The 14,005-nt window shown below is 45.0% G+C and overlaps 1 protein-coding gene across 1 annotated transcript in view; it reads left to right on the top strand.

Moving 5' to 3' along the window:
- The first annotated feature begins 407 nt into the window (after positions 1 to 407).
- Positions 408 to 14,005, top strand: part of LOC138658815 (dynein axonemal intermediate chain 1-like) — a 36,897-nt gene continuing 23,299 nt past the window's right edge. Inside the window, exon 1 of the mRNA XM_069745863.1 lies at positions 408 to 519. The gene's annotated coding sequence lies outside the window, so the exon portion shown is untranslated. The remainder of the gene's footprint in view (positions 520 to 14,005) is intronic.

Here is a 14,005-nt window from a genome sequence, read left to right as displayed (position 1 = left end):
GAGGCCGCTGAGGAGAGGGGAGGCCGCTGAGGAGAGGGGAGGCCGCTGAGTAGAGGAGAGGGGAGGCCGCTGAGGAGAGGCCGCTGAGGAGAGGAGAAGGGAGACCGCTGAGGTGAGGCCGCTGAGGAGAGGGGAGGCTGCTGAGGGGAGGAGAGGGGAGGCCGGTTAGGTGAGGGGAGGCTGCTGAGGAGAGGGGAGGCCTGTGAGGTGAGGCCGCTGAGGTGAGGAGAGGGGAGGCCGCTGAGGAGAGGGGAGGCCGGTGAAGGGAGGCCGCTGAGGAGAGGGGAGGCCGCTGAGGAGAGGGGAGGCCGCTGTAGGGAGGTGAGGAGGGGGGAGGCTGCTGAGGGAATTCTGCGCCTGTCAGGGGGAGGCTGCTTACGGGAGTGACGAGAGGCTGCTAAGGGAAGTCTGCATCTTGCATCTGACAGGGAGAGGCCGAGGAGGCGGTGGCGGTGACCATGGCAAGTCGACAAGGAGCGGTGGCGCCAATTGCGTTTTACGAGAGCCGTCTGCGGACAGGTAGGAACAAGAGTAGGTGACATAGTGTGATCTCTCTGTATTTGGCGCTTTGCTGTTTTTCCCATTCTATCACTTTTTGAGTTCTCTTATTTTGGGTGTATTTATTTATTGTAGAATTTATGTTTTTAATGAATACCAATAAACAGATTTTTGGTAGTGTATAATCTGTGAATATATTACATCTATTAACCCCTTAACACCCAGTGATGTGCAGTGTCCGGGTGCCTCCCCCTGTTTCGGAGATGAGCCCGCACCTTTTTCGTCACATGACATCTGATAGGGGGACGTGAAAGCCGATCAGATCAGGTCTCATGTGCCCCTAACAGATGCAGGTGGAATCATGTTAACATGTTAAATGCCGCTGTCAATCTCTGACATGCACACGCCGGAAGCGCGGAGCAAACCATGACCATCAGCGCCCGTGTCGCATGACTGCGGGTGGCAGATAGGTTGGCATGACAACCTGGGATCTGCAGCAGACCCCTGTGGTTGTCATCGCTCTGTTATGAGCATCGCCCAGTGGTCGGCACTCGTAGCAAGTGAGCCTTTCTGCTACATACAGTAGAGCAGGGCTGCAGCTATGTGAAGCGGAGGCGATCGGATGATCGCAGCTAGTAAAAAGTGGAAAAAAAAAAAAAGTTTTAAAAAAATATATGAAAGTTTAAATCGCCCCCCCATTTAAAATAATATAATAAAAAATACACATGCTTGGCATTGCCGTGTTCAGAATTGCCAGATCTATCAATACATAAAAATAATCTGATAGGTAAACGGCGTAACGCGGAAAAAAAAAATAAAAAACTGCAGAATTACTTTTTTTAGTCGTTGCGACATTGCAATAATGGGCGATAAAAAGATCACATCTACACCAAGGTGGTATCAATAAAAACGTCAGATCGGCGTGCAAAACATAAGCCCTCGCCCAGGCCCAGATCACAAAAAATGGTAACATTACCGGTCTCAAAAAATGGCAACTTTTTTTTTTCTCTTTTGACAAAATTTGGATTTTTTTTTTCACCACATAAATAAAAAAGAACCTAGACATGTTGGGTATCTATAAACATGTAATGACCTGGAGAATCATAACGGCCGGTCAGTTTTAACATTTGATGAACATGGTAATGAAAATGACCAAAAACATTTGTAGAATTCCTTTTTTCTCTAGTAGCCTTCCACGACAGCCACCAGGAGGTTGTCTCCATTCCCTAATGGGGGACAGGAAGCACAAGAGGTTAAAAACCCCTCCCACCTCCCATTAACCAGTGTCTTTCCTGTCCCCCATGGGGCATGGAGAGGTTCCTGGTGCGCTGCTGCGGCGGCTCTAGCAGAGTACCTGAATCAGATCTTTCGCCGGGCACTTATGGTCGGGTCCTCCGCGGCTTCCTCCTGCTTTGTGTCTCCCGTCTCCTCCGGATTCTGGGACCGCGTTCCCGGTCCTCCTGCGTCCTCTCGCGGGGACAAAGCTGGCCGGTGAGCCCACCCGGAGGCCTCCCTGAGCTCTCCGGCGTCTCCCCCTCCAGCGCGCGCTGTTCGGCGACCCGAAAGTCAGTGGCGCTCCACTTCCGGGTCGGCGCTCCTGCACAGGAGCGACACAAGTCCAGAGCAATGGATTACCGAACGGCGTGCGAGGCACGCTGCATCCTCGCACGCCTGCCTGGGACTGCGGAGGGGGAGGGGCGGCTAATTGCACACGCTGGTTGCAGACTTATTTTCTATATAAGCTGCGAAGACGTCTCAGGTAAGCCTGCTGTAAGCATGGACTCGTCTTGCCCTGCAGCTGCAGAGCCCAGCGCTCCTCAGGCCCTAGTAAGTACGGCAGAGGGTGTCCCATTTAAAGGTACATAATATACCTTTTCTTACACGGCTTCCTCTCTCATTGCAGGGAGTCAAGCCAGGCCCTAAAAACATTACCAAGCGTAGATGTGCTACCTGTAATGCGAAAATGCCACCAGATTGGGAGAAAAAGTTATGCCAACCTTGTACGGATAAAATCGTCAGAGCGGAACACCCTTCTTTGATTGATGAAATCCGCTCCTTGGTTAGGCAGGAGGTTCAAACCTCCTTGGCTACACTCGCCCCACCTCCACCTCCGCCACCATCCTCACCTGGTCCATCTCTCCCCAAAAAGAGGAAAATCCAGGAGTACTCTGAGTCAGAGTCTGAGGAGTCCTATACGTCCTCCTCTGTCAAGTGGGAAGACACGTTACCCCATAAATCTGCGGAGATCAGGAAATACCTTTTTTCCTCAGAATATATTGAGGATTTGGTATCGGCTGTGAGGAACACAATGGGGCTAAAAGAGGAATCAGTGCCTCAGTCTATACAAGACGAGCTGTTTGGTATACATGCTGAAAAGCAGCCCGGGTTTCCCGTCCATAAAAGCATAATTGATATGATTAATAATGAATGGGAATTACCCGAGAAACGGCTAACAACGCCTCCAGATTTTAAGCACCGATTTCCTCTTGATGAAGACTCAATAAAATGGAACATTCCAAAAATTGATGTCCAAGTGGCTAGAGTGGCTAAAAAGACGGCTCTGCCGTTCGAGGATTCTTCCCAATTAAAAGACCCCTTGGATAGGAAGATTGAGAGTCTTCTCAAAAAATCCTGGGAAACGTCTACCTCAGCCCTCCGGTACAATATAGCATCCACATGTGTTGCCCGCTCGCTCTTCCGTTGGATAGAAGAGTTAGAAAGCCACATCTCTCAGGGTACCCCAAGAGAAGAAGTACTGGACTCTTTGCCTATCTTGCACAGAGCAACAGGGTTCCTTGCAGACGCCTCACTGGAATCTATCCGTGTGGCCGCCAGATCCTTGGTCCAGAGAAATTCAGCCAGAAGAGCTCTCTGGTTAAAAATGTGGAGCGGAGATGTTACGTCAAAAATAAAACTGTGTTCTATTCCCTTTAAGGGTGAATATGTGTTTGGGCCCTCCTTAGATGATATCTTAGAGAAAGCCACAGACAGAAAGAAAACCCTCCCTGAACAGAAGCCTCCCAGGAAGCGTTTTTTTCGGCCCTCCCAGCCCCACCCCTCCCAGGGTAGAGGGAAAGGAAAATCCGGAAGGTGGAGTTATGCTAAGGGGAAGCCTAAAAACATCCTTATTCCCCAACAAACACAACAAGAGAAGCAATGACTCCGATCCGGTAGGGGGGAGGCTTTCGGACTTTGTCCACAGTTGGCAGAATATCTCCAACAGCCCCTGGGTGGTGAGTGTTATCCAACAGGGTCTGCTGATAGAGTTCGATGCGCCTCCTCCCAGGATCGTAAGAGTCACCTCCCTGTCATCTCGGGAGACTCAAAAGTTGATGATGGCCGGAATTCAGGACTTGCTAAACTCAAGAGCTATTTCCTTGGTTCCAGTGAACGAGCGGGGGGAAGGCCACTATTCCCGTATCTTCATAGTAAAAAAGCCTTCCGGACAATCTCGGATTATAATAAATCTGAAGGCTCTGAACAGATACATAACATACCGCAAGTTCAAGATGGAGTCAGTAAAAACAGCCATCCCTCTAATAGCTCCTCACTCATATATGGCAACAATAGACCTCAAGGATGCCTATTTCCATATTCCAATACATCCTTGCCACAGGAAATACCTGAGATTTGCGGTTCAATTCAACCAAAAGATCTTACATTTTCAGTACAACGTTCTCCCCTTCGGGATCTCCTCAGCCCCAAGGGTGTTCTCCAGAGTCATGGCGGAAGCAGTAGCCCATATCAGGAGTCAAGACATCGCCATAGTCCCGTACTTAGACGACCTGTTAATAATTGGTCCTTCCGCCGAAGTTCTCAATCAGAGAGTTTCCAGAACTCTGAACATCTTAGGCTGCCCTCACACTAGCAGTATTTGATCAGTATTTTACATCAGTATTTGTAAGCCAAAACCAGGAGAGGGTGATAAATACAGAAGTGGTGCATATGTTTCTATTATACTTTTCCTCTATTTGTTCCACTCCCGGTTTTGGCTTACAAATACTGATGTAAAATACTGACTAAATACTGATAGTGTGACTGCAGCCTTACAGGGGTTGGGTTGGATTCCAAACCTGAAAAAATCTCGGCTGTCACCATCAAAGGTGAGGAAATTCCTTGGAGTCCTCCTGGATTCAGAAGGTCAAAAGTCCTTCTTACCAGAGGAACATCGGATAAATTTAATTTCCAAGGTCTCACACTTCAGGAAACAACGTTCTCCGACCTTACGAACTGCGATGTCTCTTCTGGGATCGATGACGGCCTGTATACAATCAGTCCAGTGGGCTCAGAGCCACTCCAGAGTTCTGCAGGCGCACATCTTAGGGAACTGGAACGGGAATCCAAATTCCTTAAACAGAAGAGTTTACACTCCAGGGAATGTAAAGGCCTCGTTAACCTGGTGGTCGATCCAATCAAACCTGCTGAAGGGTGTAGACTGGGTGCAAGATCCGCTAATTACGGTGACAACAGACGCCAGTCAAAAAGGTTGGGGAGCAGTGGTCTCACAAATCCCATTCCAGGGTCACTGGAATCAGAGAGAAAGTTCCAGTTCCTCCAACCTCAGAGAATTGTTGGCAGTGGAGAGGGCCCTTCTGGCAGCCAGCAGTCTCATTATAGGTCAACATGTCAGAATTTATTCGGACAATATGACGACTGTCGCGCATCTAAAACACCAGGGGAGTCCAAAGTTCAACCAACTAAAAGCAATATCAAACAGGATATTTTGCTGGGCAGAGAAACATCTCCTCTCACTTTCAGCGTTACACCTCAAGGGGTCGGTGAATGTCCAGGCAGATCGCCTAAGCCGTCACGACTTGCATCCAGGAGAATGGAGCCTGAAGACGGACGTTTTCAAAATGTTGACAGACAGGTGGGGTCTTCCCGATATAGACCTTCTAGCGTCCAGCCAGAATGCACAGGTCAAGAACTACTTCTCCCTAAACCCCAAAGACAGGTCTCAGGGAGTAGACGCCTTCGCTCATACTTGGAAGTTCCATCTGGCTTACGGGTTCCCTCCAATACCGTTACTTGCGAAGACCCTCCGGAAGATCCGGGACGATCAGGTCCAGACTATCCTAGTAGCTCCAGCGTGGCAGAAAAGGAGCTGGTACCACCTCATCGAAGAATTAAAGGTGGACGGTCCAGTCTTTCTTCAGGTATCAGAAGATCTTCTCTGCCAGGGCCCCTTTTATCACCCGGAGCCACAGAAGTTCAAACTGGCAGCCTGGCTATTGAAGCCCAGGTACTAAGAGCTAAGGGCCTTTCAGAGTCAGTAATCTCTACTCTACAAAAATCTAGGAAACCTATTACCAATGCCATATATGGAAAAATCTGGAAAAGATTCTCCTCGTGGTGTCATCCTCATAAACCTGACCCTTTTCATCCTAATATTTCACAAATATTAGATTTTTTGCAAAAGGGATTAGAATTAGGGCTGAAGCCAAGTACCTTGAAAGTTCAAGTGTCAGCCTTGAGTTCCGTCTTCGATCAGGATCTTGCAGGTCATCGTTGGATAAAGAGGTTTATGGTCGCGGCATCAAGACCTTGTCCAAGAAAACAAATTTTTGTGCCATCCTGGGACCTAAACATAGTTCTAAAGGGTCTTACGGCTCCTCCATTTGAGCCACTATCATCTTGTTCCTCGCATCTTCTGTCCTGCAAGACGGCCTTCTTGGTTGCAATTTCTACCGCAAGAAGAGTGGGGGAAATACAAGCTCTCTCAATTAGAGAGCCTTATCTTACCATAAGAGATGACTCCATCGTATTCCGTCCAGATCCTTGTTTCCTACCGAAGGTAGTGTCAGAATTCCATCGATCACAGGACATAGTCCTCCCATCGTTTTGTCACAATCCTTCAAATCCGGAAGAACACAGGTTCCATACTTTGGACGTACGACGTATAGTTTTATACTACTTAGATTATACTAAATCATTTAGAATTGACAAAAATCTCTTCGTTCATCTTTCTGGCAGAAACAAAGGCAAGAAGGTAGCGAAGAGTACCATTGCCAACTGGATAAAAAAGGCCATTTCTGAAGCATACCTAAATCAGAATATTGCTGTTCCTGCGGGCCTAAAGGCTCATTCCACCAGATCTACTTCCGTCTCTTGGGCTGAAAGGGCTGGCGCTTCTTCGGAGCAGATTTGCAGGGCAGCAACATGGTCTTCTCTACACACATTTACTAAACATTATAGATTGGATTTCTGGTCCAATCAGGATCTTGCTTTTGGCCGAAAGGTTCTTCAAGCTGTGGTCCCTCCCTAAATACAGAATTGGTTGGCATCCCTCCTGGTGGCTGTCGTGGAAGGCTACTAGAGAAAATAGAATTATTCTTACCGTTAATTCGGTTTCTAGGAGCCTTCCACGACAGCATTAATTCCCTCCCGATGTTCTTGGATATTTTTCTGAGAACCTAAAGGTAACCGATGCTATGGGTTCAGTTGTAAGTCACTGGTTAATGGGAGGTGGGAGGGGTTTTTAACCTCTTGTGCTTCCTGTCCCCCATTAGGGAATGGAGACAACCTCCTGGTGGCTGTCGTGGAAGGCTCCTAGAAACCGAATTAACGGTAAGAATAATTCTATTTTTTTGCCATTTCACCGCCCTTTGAACTTGTTTTTCCCATTTTCCGGTACACTATTTGGTAAAACCAATCATGTCATTCAAAAGCACAACTCATCCTGCAAAAAACAAGCCCTCACATGGCCATAATGACGGAAAAATCAAAAGTGGGTACATATGATTGGAAAACACCTTTATTTGGGAAACCTATCTGTGCTCGCACTGCATAGACTGGGCGCCGATCTCCCGGCCCCCATCCTCATACATGCTGTGAGGCTGCAGAGTTGTAGTCGGGAGACCCGCGGCCCGTCCATGCACTGTGGTCCGAGCGCAGCCTCATATCCTCCGACCGCTTCCATAAATGTACAGAAAACAATAATCTGCAATCAGAAATATAGATTATAAAAAGTCACAATCTGGATTCAATTATTCTAAACAAATGTATGTGACTCATTCCCTTAACCCCTTCATGCCACGGCCCTTTTTTGTTCTTGTGTTTTGGTTTTTCGCTCCCCTCCTTCCCAGAGCCATAACTTTTTTTTATTTTTTCGTCAATATGGCCATGTGAGGGCTTGTTTTTTGCGGGACGAGTTGTACTTTTGAACGTCATCATTGGTTTTACCATGTCTAGTACTAGAAAATGGGGAAAAAAATTCCGAGTGCCGGTTAAATGCCGCTGTCAAACGCAGACAGCGGCATTTAACTACCACATCCGGCCGGGCGTCCGGAAATAACCTCATCACCGACCCCAGTCACATGATCGGGGATCGGCGATGCATCAGGAAGGTAACCATAGAGGCCCTTGAGACCTCTATGGTTACTAATGCCGGCCTGCTGTGAGCGCGCCTCTGTGGTCGGCGCTCACAGCACACGTGCATTTCTGCTACATAGCAGCGAATATCAGATCGCTGCTATGTAGCAGAGCCGATCGAGTGGTGCCAGCTTCTAGCCTCCCATGGAGGCTATTGAAGCATGGCAAAAGTTAAAAAAAAAAACGCGTCTGTCTGCGTTTGACAGCGGCATTTAACAGGTTAATAGCGGCGGGTGAATCGCGATTTCACCCGCCGCTATTGCGCGCGCATGTCAGCTGTACAAAACAGCTGACATGTCGCGACTTTGATGTGGGCTCACCGCCGGAGCCCACATCAAAGGGGGAGACACGGCATGCACAGTAATAATACGGCACATGTCGTGAAAGGGTTAAAGAAAAATATACCTAATAAGAGTATTGGGTATTTTAACAAATGATTAATAGGTTAGAGTAGAGTAGGGCCTGGCCAAAAGAGTCTACCTTGTCGTGGTGGCGGCTTAAGAAATCTATTGGCCAGAACAAAAGCTGATGCATATATATCTACTATGTAATTGTCTAAGGGTCACTTCCATCTGTCTCTGTCACGGATATTCATTGGTCGCGGCCTCTGTCTGTCATGGAAATCCAAGTCGCTGATTGGTCGCTGCGGGCACAGTCCGGAAGAAAATGGCCGCTCCTTACTCCCCGCAGTCAGTGCCCAGCGCCCGCTCCATACTCCCCTCCAGTCACCGCTCATACAGGGTTAATGCCGGCGGTAACGGACCGCGTTGTGGCGCAGGTAACGCACTCCGTAACCGCTGCTATTAACCCTGTGTGTCCCGAACTTTTTACTATTGATGCTGCCTATGCGGCATCAATAGTAAAAAAAAATGTAATGTAACTATTTTTTATTTTAATTATTTTTTTAAGTGATATGGTGCCCACACTGCTGTATACTACGTGGGCTGTTAGATACCGCGTGGCTGCTACAGTTAGGGCCAGAAATATTTGGACAGTGACACAAGTTTTGTTATTTTAGCTGTTTACTAAAACATGTTCAGAAATACAATTATATATGTAATATGGGCTGAAAGTGCACACTCCCAGCTGCAATATGATAGTTTCCACATCCAAATCGGAGAAAGGGTTTAGGAATCATAGCTCTGTAATGCATAGCGTCCTCTTTTTCAAGGGACCAAAAGTAATTGGACAATGGACTCTAAGGGCTGCAATTAACTCTGAAGGCGTCTCCCTCGTTAACCTGTAATCAATGAAGTAGTTAAAAGGTCAGGGGTGGATTCCAGGTGTGTGGTTTTGCATTTGGAAGCTGTTGCTGTGAGCAGACAACATGCGGTCAAAGGAACTCTCAATTGAGGTGAAGCAGAACATCCTGAGGCTGAAAAAGAAGAAAAAATCCATCAGAGAGATAGCAGACATGCTTGGAGTAGCAAAATCAACAGTTGGGTACATTCTGAGAAAAAAGGAATTGACTGGTGAGCTTGGGAACTCAAAAAGGCCTGGGCGTCCACGGATGACAACAGTGGTGGATGATCGCCGCATACTTAATTGGGTGAAGAAGAACCCGTTCACAACATCAACTGAAGTCCAGAACACTCTCAGTGAAGTAGGTGTATCTGTCTCTAAGTCAACAGTAAAGAGAAGACTCCATGACAGTAAATACAAAGGGTTCACATCTAGATGCAAACCATTCATCAATACCAAAAATAGACAGGCCAGAGTTAAATTTGCAGAAAAACACCTCAAGAAGCCAGCTCAGTTCTGGAAAAGTATTCTATGGACAGATGAGACAAAGATCAACCTGTACCAGAATGATGGGAAGAAAAAAGTTTGGAGAAGAAAGGGAACGGCACATGATCCAAGGCACACCACATCCTCTGTAAAACATGGTGGAGGCAACGTGATGGCATGGGCATGCATGGCTTTCAATGGCACTGGGTCACTTGTGTTTATTGATGACATAAGAGCAGACAAGAGTAGCCGGATGAATTCTGAAGTGTACCGGGATATACTTTCAGCCCAGATTCAGCCAAATGCTGCAAAGTTGATTGGACGGCGCTTCATAGTACAGATGGACAATGACCCCAAGCATACAGCCAAAGCTACCCAGGAGTTCATGAGTGCCAAAAAGTGGAACATTCTGCAATGGCCAAGTCAATCTCCAGATCTAAACCCAATTGAGCATGCATTTCACTTGCTCAAATCCAGACTTAAGACGGAAAGACCCACAAACAAGCAAGACCTGAAGGCTGCGGCTGTAAAGGCCTGGCAAAGCATTAAGAAGGAGGAAACCCAGCGTTTGGTGATGTCCATGGGTTCCAGACTTAAGGCAGTGATTGCCTCCAAAGGATTTGCAACAAAATATTGAAAATAAAAATATTTTGTTTGGGTTATGTTTATTTGTCCAATTACTTTTGACCTCCTAAAATGTGGAGTGTTTGTAAAGAAATGTGTACAATTCCTACGTTTTCTATCAGATATTTTTGTTCAACCCTTCAAATTAAACGTTACAATCTGCACTTGAATTCTGTTGTAGAGATTTCATTTCAAATCCAATGTGGTGGCATGCAGAGCCCAACTCGCGAAAATTGTGTCACTGTCCAAATATTTCTGGCCCTAACTGTATATACTACATAGGCAGTGTTATATATTACGTGGCTGCTATACACTGCGTGGCAGCAAAACTTACCTGCCCAGATCTTGGAACAAATGCACTGCAGGGTGCAGCCAGCCCATAAAGCAAGATGTTAGCAACACAGGTGCAAAATACCAGATCAACAGCCACTCTCCACATACCCACTCCTGGAGGGGTGACTGCCCAGTATACAATTGCACAATAAAGGCCCACATAGGGTGTTGTTCACACAATGGTACTGCATAGTGTCTGGTTCACAGCCTATTAGTCACGCCCCTACTTTTCGATTAGGCGGGCTGGCCAGTACACTCTCAATGCCTCCCAGTACGAACACCCCTCATGCGAGACCGAACATGTTTGGGCTTGGCTGCACACCGAAAAATATAGTGCAAAAATATACAAAAATAGTGAGGTATTATTTAATAATTTGGCCAAAAATTCAATTTTTAACAGCAGAAAAAAAGGCAGCAAAGCGTGTGTGTGTGTATGTATATATATATATATATATATATATATATATATATATATATATATATATATATATATATATATATATATATATATATATATATATATATATATATATATATATACACACATACACAGTGGGGCAAAAAAAGTATTTAGTCAGTCAGCAATAGTGCAAGTTCCACCACTTAAAAAGATGAGAGGCGTCTGTAATTTACATCATAGGTAGACCTCAACTATGGGAGACAAACTGAGAAAAAAAAATCCAGAAAATCATTGTCTGTTTTTTTAACATTTTATTTGCATATTATGGTGGAAAATAAGTATTTGGTCAGAAACAAACAATCAAGATTTCTGGCTCTCACAGACCTGTAACTTCTTCTTTAACCCCTTAAGCCCCGAGGGTGGTTTGCACGTTAATGACCGGGCCAATTTTTACAATTCTGACCACTGTCCCTTTATGAGGTTATAACTCTGGAACGCTTCAACGGATCTTGGCGATTCTGACATTGTTTTCTCGTGACATATTGTACTTCATTTTAGTAGTAACATTTATTCGATATAACTTGCGTTTATTTGTGAAAAAAACGGAAATTTGGCGAAAATTTTGAAAATTTCGCAATTTTCCAACTTTAAATTTTTATGCCCTTAAATCACAGAGATATGTCACGCAAAATACTTAATAAGTAACATTTCCCACATGTCTCCTTTACATCAGCACAATTTTGGAACCAAAATTTTTTTTTGTTAGGGAGTTATAAGGGTTCAAAGTTGACCAGCAATTTCTCATTTTTACAACACCATTTTTTTTTAGGGACCACATCTCATTTGATGTCATTTTGAGGGGTCTATATGATAGAAAATACCCAAGTGTGACACCATTCTAAAAACTGCACCCCTCAAGGTGCTCAAAACCACATTCAAGAAGTTTATTAACCCTTCAGGGGTTTCACAGGAATTTTTGGAATGTTTAAATAAAAATGAATATTTAACTTTTTTTCACACAAAATTTATTTCAGCTCCAATTTGTTTTATTTTACCAAGGGTAACAGGATAAAATGGATGCCAAACATTGTTGTACAATCTGTACTGAGTACGCTGATACCCCATATGTGGGGGTAAACCACTGTTTGGGCGCATGGCAGAGCTCGGAAGGGAAGGAGCGCCATTTGACTTTTAAATGCAAAATTGACAGGAATTGAGATGGGACACCATGTTGCGTTTGGAGAGCCACTGATGTGCCTAAACATTGAAACCCCCCACAAGTGACACCATTTTGGAAAGTAGACACCCTAAGGAACTTATCTAGATGTGTGGTGACCACTTTGACCCACCAATTGCTTCACAGAAGTTTATAATGCAGAGCCGTAAAAATAAAAAATCATATTTTTTCACAAAAATGATCTTTTCGCCCCCAATTTTTTATTTTCCCAAGAGTAAGAGAAGAAATTGAACCTCAAAAATTGTTGGCCAATTTGTCCTGAGTACGCTGATACCCCGTATATGGGTGTAAACCATTGTTTGGGCGTATGGCAGAGCTCGGAAGGGAAGGAGCGCCATTTTACTTTTCAATGCAAAATTGACTGGAATTGAGATGGGATGCCATGTTGCGTTTGGAGAGCCCCTGATGTGCCTAAACATTGAAATCCCCACAAGTGACACCATTTTGGAAAGTAGACCCCTTAAGGAACTTATCTAGAGGTGTGGTGAGCACTTTGACCCAACAAGTGCTTCACAGAAGTTTATAATGCAGAGCCGTAAAAATAAAAAATCATATTTTTTCACAAAAATAATCTTTTCGCCACCAATTTTTTATTTTCCCAAGGGTAAGAGAAGAAATTAGACCACAAAAGTTGTTGTGCAATTTGTCCTGAGTGCGACGATACCCCATATGTGGGGGTAAACCACTGTTTGGGCGCATGGCAGAGCTCGGAAGGAAAGGAGCGCCATTTGACTTTTCAATGCAAAATTGACTGGAATTGAGATGGGACGCCATGTTGCGTTTGGAGAGCCCCTGATGTGCCTAAACATTGGAACCCCTCACAAGTGACACCATTTTGAAAAGTAGACCCCTTAAGGAACTTATCTAGATGTGTGGTGAGCACTTTGACCCAACAAGTGCTTCACAGAAGTTTATAATGCAGAGCCGTAAAAATAAAAAATCTTATTTTTTCACAAAAATGATCTTTTCGCCCCCAATTTTTTATTTTCCCAAGGGTAAGAGAAGAAATTAGACCACAAAAGTTGTTGTGCAATTTGTCCTGAGTGCGACGATACCCCATATGTGGGGGTAAACCACTGTTTGGGCGCATGGCAGAGCTCGGAAGGAAAGGAGCGCCATTTGACTTTTCAATGCAAAATTGACTGGAATTGAGATGGGACGCCATGTTGCGTTTGGAGAGCCCCTGATGTGCCTAAACATTGGAACCCCTCACAAGTGACACCATTTTGAAAAGTAGACCCCTTAAGGAACTTATCTAGATGTGTGGTGAGCACTTTGACCCAACAAGTGCTTCACAGAAGTTTATAATGCAGAGCCGTAAAAATAAAAAATCTTATTTTTTCACAAAAATGATCTTTTCGCCCCCAATTTTTTATTTTCCCAAGGGTAAGAGAAGAAATTAGACCACAAAAATTGTTGTGCAATTTGTCCTGAGTGCGACGATACCCCATATGTGGGGGTAAACCACTTTTTGGGTGCATAGCAGAGCTCGGAAGGGAAGGAGCGCCATTTGACTTTTCAATGCAAAATTGACTGGAATTAAGATGGGACGCCATGTTGGTTTGGAGAGCCCCTGATGTGCCTAAACATTAAAAACCCCCACAAGTGACACCATTTTGGAAACTAGACCCTCTAAGGAACTTATCTAGATGTGTTTTGAGAGCTTTGAACCCCCAAGTGTTTCACTACAGTTTATAACGCAGAGCTGTTAAAATAAATTTATTTTTTTTTCGCAAAAATTTTTTAGCCCCCAGTTTTGTATTTTCACAAGGGTAACATAATAAATTGGACCCCAAAAGTTGTTGTCCAATTTG

Source organism: Ranitomeya imitator, chromosome 1 (genome assembly GCF_032444005.1).
Source record: "Ranitomeya imitator isolate aRanImi1 chromosome 1, aRanImi1.pri, whole genome shotgun sequence".
In the NCBI taxonomy this organism is placed as follows: domain Eukaryota; kingdom Metazoa; phylum Chordata; class Amphibia; order Anura; family Dendrobatidae; genus Ranitomeya; species Ranitomeya imitator.
This window is presented reverse-complemented; position numbering and strand designations above follow the sequence as displayed.